The 4,587-nt window shown below is 38.9% G+C and overlaps 1 pseudogene; it reads left to right on the top strand.

Moving 5' to 3' along the window:
- The first annotated feature begins 645 nt into the window (after window positions 1–645).
- Window positions 646–1,313, top strand: LOC132520299 (dual specificity protein kinase TTK-like; annotated as a pseudogene).
- Window positions 1,314–4,587: the final 3,274 nt, after the last annotated feature.

A 4,587-nucleotide genomic window follows, 5' to 3' on the forward strand; every position in this document is an offset into this window, starting at 1 on the left:
ACATTTATGTGTAATATATAATATTATATAATTATATACAAATTTATTTATTTATAGAATAACTCAAAATGGATGAATGTATACTTTTTGGTATTGCTTGAGAGCAGCATAAGACTCACAGAAAGATAGGTCTAGTAAGAACTATACTATCTTAGTCAAAATCCAAGATAGTCATGAAGCATGAGAAAAAGGAAGTTCAAGTTGTTCCATAGGTCTCATTGTGTGAAAGGGGAAATGGAGAGACTTTTAAAGTAATCTCAATATAGTTTTCTATACAGAAATGTTGTAAGAGAGAATGAAAGAGCATGAGGCAGTATAAACAGTGCCTTTCAGTGAGAGAAGCAATTGTTAACTTGTAATAAAAGTAAAATCATCTGATAAAGAGAGAGGAATGGTAAATGTCAATTAATGGGAAAGAAATGCAGTAAAAAATCCAAATTAACAGTGGTTGAAAATAGGAACTGATAAAGTCATCACAGATGAAGGAATCTCTGATATAAAATAAGCAATTAACTTGAAGAAAAACAAGTATATGAATACTTAAACCAAAAATGAAAGAACTGAATTAATAGATTGATAAACTTTACTTATGATTTCAAAATCTTAAAAAAAATACATTTCAGATAAAATAAAAACAATTCAACTTTAAAGCAGGTAGGACATAAAATTTCAAGTAAGGTATTTCACGTGTTTAGTGAAAAGAAGCAGATACATGCTATAAAATGTGTGAACCTAGAAGAATCAGGTGACCAAACAATTGAGAGGTATGGGAGTTATGACTTATTTTAATAAATTATAACAACACAGCAATAATGTAACCTAACTTTAGAATTATAAAATCAGAGACCACTACATCTATATGGCAGTGGAGTGTGGAAACATTGATCTTAATAGTTGGCTTAAAAAGAAAAAATATCCAGCATCACAGGAATACTAGAGAAACTGAAAAAACAATATGTTGGGGCCCTTCACATAATTTATCAACATGGCATTTTTCACAGTGACCTGAAACCTGTTAACTTTCTGATGGAATGCTAAAGCTAATTGATTTTTTGGGTTACAAATTTTATATAACCATCCAGGCACAACATGAATTGATTAATATTGTAAGGTTGGTACAGTTAATTATAGATTACCAGAAATAATAGAAAATATATTTTCCTCAAGAGAAAACAGAAATCAAAATCAAAGTTAAGCCTTCAAAGTGATGTTTGATCTTTAGGATCCATTCTCTATTAATGACTTATGGGAAAATGCCATTTCAGCATGTAAATATATTTCTAATCCATGTGCAGATTTCTGAACAATTTTAGATTGTTTAGATTTAGATTTCCAAGCTATTTATCTTAACCATAAAATTAAATTTCCTGAAATGTTAGATAAATTATTTTTAGATATGAGGAAGTATGGCTTAAAAAGGGGCTCTAAACAGGAGTATATCCATTTCTGAGCTCCTGGTGCAGTATATGATCAATTTCAAATTCACCAAAGTACTGAGATGGATAAGAGAACCACCAAAGAAATAAAACATATCCTGAACCAACTTGTTTGTCCAAATTCTAAGTCCATTTTGAAAGTTGTTAGAACTTTATGCTAGTAGAGTAGTGCTGAATGTAATGATTCCTCTTCATCATCTAAGACTTTTGGAAAAAAATGTGTAGAAATGGCTTGCAGCTACTCATAACCTGTCAAACAACAACTATAAAAATATTGGACTGTTGTACTCTTTATTGTCTTCAGAAGTCGACTCTTGAAGATGACTTTGCTCTGAAATGTTATGTTTCAATGGATAATCCCCCAAAGAAAACTCTAAAAATAGCAACCACTGATGGTACCATATGCAATAAATTCTAGAATTGTTTTTCACTGTTTGGAGTTTACTATGAATCTAATGTATTTGATGTGTTTTCACATTAGAATAAATGTTGGAAAATTGAAACATTGGGAAAATCATGTAAAAAGTTTTGCAGCATAAAATGAATCTAAAATTTTAAAGAATAAAAAGAGAGCAAGAGAGAAATGAAAGAAAGGAGAAAAGGAAGGAATTGATCCATCAGAAGACAAAGACTGTCATACTGGATTAAGAACTAACACCCAGATATGTTATATTCAGAAAAAAAGATTCTCAAAACGAAGTGATTTTTTTTTAAAAAAGTTGAAGATGTAGGAATCAGCAAAGTCAAAACAAGACATGTGGAGAAGAAATACTAAGAGAAAGTAACATTAAAGATTATAAATCAATAAAAAGGATAGAGACATCATGTATTAATAAAATACAGCAGGGACATGGATTTTGCAGCCATAAATCTATTTGTATGAACCACAATAGCATCTAAATGCAATGAAAACGACTAGTAAAATTAGAGGAAGTGTTCAAAACAACTTTTTAATCCTAAGATCTTATTAAAAACTAATGGCAAATATTTATTAAATAATGCAATCAATAAACTTAATTTAAAAGTACAAGGAGCCATAAGTCTTTCCAATTGCAAGGATGTATATACATTTTCTTATGTCCAAATAACATTTACACTTTTTAACTATCATTCTTCCATTCAAAGCAGCATTTCTAAAACAGATTTTTAAGATGTTCACAAGATACTTTGTATTCAGAAACAAAAGTGTTCTATGATTAAGAACATAGTTTCAGAGGCTTCCGGGAAGATGGGGGAAGAGTAAGACACGGAGATCAACTCCCTTCCCACAGATACACCAGAAATACATCTACACGTGGAAGAACTCCTACAGAACACCTACTGAAAGCTGGCAGAAGACCTCAGACCTCCCAAAAGGCAAGAAAGTCCCCACGTACCTGGGTAGGGCAAAAGAAAAAACAGAGACAAAAGGATAGGGACGGGACCTGCAGCAGTGGGAGGGAGCTGTGAAGGAGGAAAGGTTTCCACACACTAGGAAGCCCCTTCGCGGGCAGAGACTGCGGATGGTGGAGGGGAAAAGCTTCGGAGCCGCAGAGGAGAGCGCAGCAACAGAGGTGCAGAGGGCAAAGCGGAGAGATTCCCGCACAGAGGATCAGGGCCAACCAGCACACACCAGCATGGGAGGCTTGTCTGCTCACCCGCCAGGGTGGGTGGTGCTACAAGCTGAGGCTCGGGCTTCGGTCGGAGTGCCGGGAGAGGACTGGAGTTGGCGGCGTGAACACAGTCTGCAGGGGGTTAGTGTACCACGGCTAGCCGGGAGGGAGTCGGGGGAAAAGTCTGGACCTGCTGAAGAGGCAAGAGACTTTTTCTTCCCTCTTTGTTTCCTGGTTCGCGAGGAGAAGGGATTAAGAGCGCTGCTTAAAGGAGCTCCAGAGATGGGCGTGAGCCACGGCTAACAGCGCGGACCCCAGAGACGGGCATGAAACGCTAAGGATGCTGCTGCCGCCAACAAGAAGCCTGTATGTGAGCACAGGTTACTATCCACACCCCCCTTCTGGAGAACCTGTGCAGCCCACCACTGCCAGGGTCCCAGGATCCAGGGAGAACTCCCCAGGGAGAACGCATGGCGCGCCTCAGGTTGGTGCAATGTCACAACGGCCTCTGCCTCCACAGCCTCACCCCTCATCCGTGTCCCTTGCTCCCCCTGGCCTGAGTGAGCCAGAGCCCCCAAATCAGCGGCTCCTTTAACCCCATCCTGTCTGAGCGAGGAACAGACACCCTCTGGCGACCAACACGCAGAGGCGGGGCCAAATCCAAAGCTGAGCCCCGTAAGCTGTGAGAACAAAGAAGAGAAAGGGAAATTTCCCCCAGCAGCCTCAGAAGCAGAGGATTAAAGCTCCACAATCAACTTGATGTACCCTGCATCTGTGGAATACATGAATAGACAACAAATGATCCCAAATTGAGGAGGTGGAATTTGAGAGCAAGATTTATGATTTTTTTCCCTTTTCTTCTTTTTGTGAGTGTCTATGTGTATGCTTCTGTGTGAGATTTTGTCTGTATAGCTGTGTTTCCACCATTTGTCCTAGGGTTCTATCCATCCATTTTTTTTCTTTTTCATTTTTTTTCTTAATTACTATTTTTTTATTTGAATAATTTTATTACATTTTATCTTATTTTATTTTACTTTATCTTCTTTCTTTTTTCCTTCCTTCCTTCCTTCCTTCCTTCCTTCCTTCCTTCCTTCCTCCCTCCCTCCCTCCCTCCCTCCTTTCTTTCTTTCTTTCTTTCTACTTCTACTAAATCTTTCTTCCTACTTTTTCTCCCTTTGATTCTGAGCCATGTGCATGAAAGGCTCTTGGTGATGCAGCCAGGAGTCAGAGCTGTGCCTCTGAGGTGGGAGAGCCAACTTCAGGACACTGGGCCACAAGAGACCTCCCAGCTCCACATAATATCAAACAGTGAAAATCCCAGAGATCTCCATCTCAACACCAGCACCCAGCTTCACTCGACGAGCAAGCAACAGTGCTGGACACCCTATGCCAAACAGCTAGCAACACAGGAACACAACCCCACGCATTAGAAGAGAGGCTGCCTAAAATCATACTAAGTCCACGGACACCCCAAAACACACCACCAGACGTGGACCTGCCCACCAGAAAGACAAGATCCAGCCTCATCCACCAGAACACAGGCTCTAGTCCCCTCCACC

The sequence above is a fragment of the Lagenorhynchus albirostris genome, chromosome 5 (genome assembly GCF_949774975.1).
Source record: "Lagenorhynchus albirostris chromosome 5, mLagAlb1.1, whole genome shotgun sequence".
Lineage (NCBI taxonomy): Eukaryota > Metazoa > Chordata > Mammalia > Artiodactyla > Delphinidae > Lagenorhynchus > Lagenorhynchus albirostris.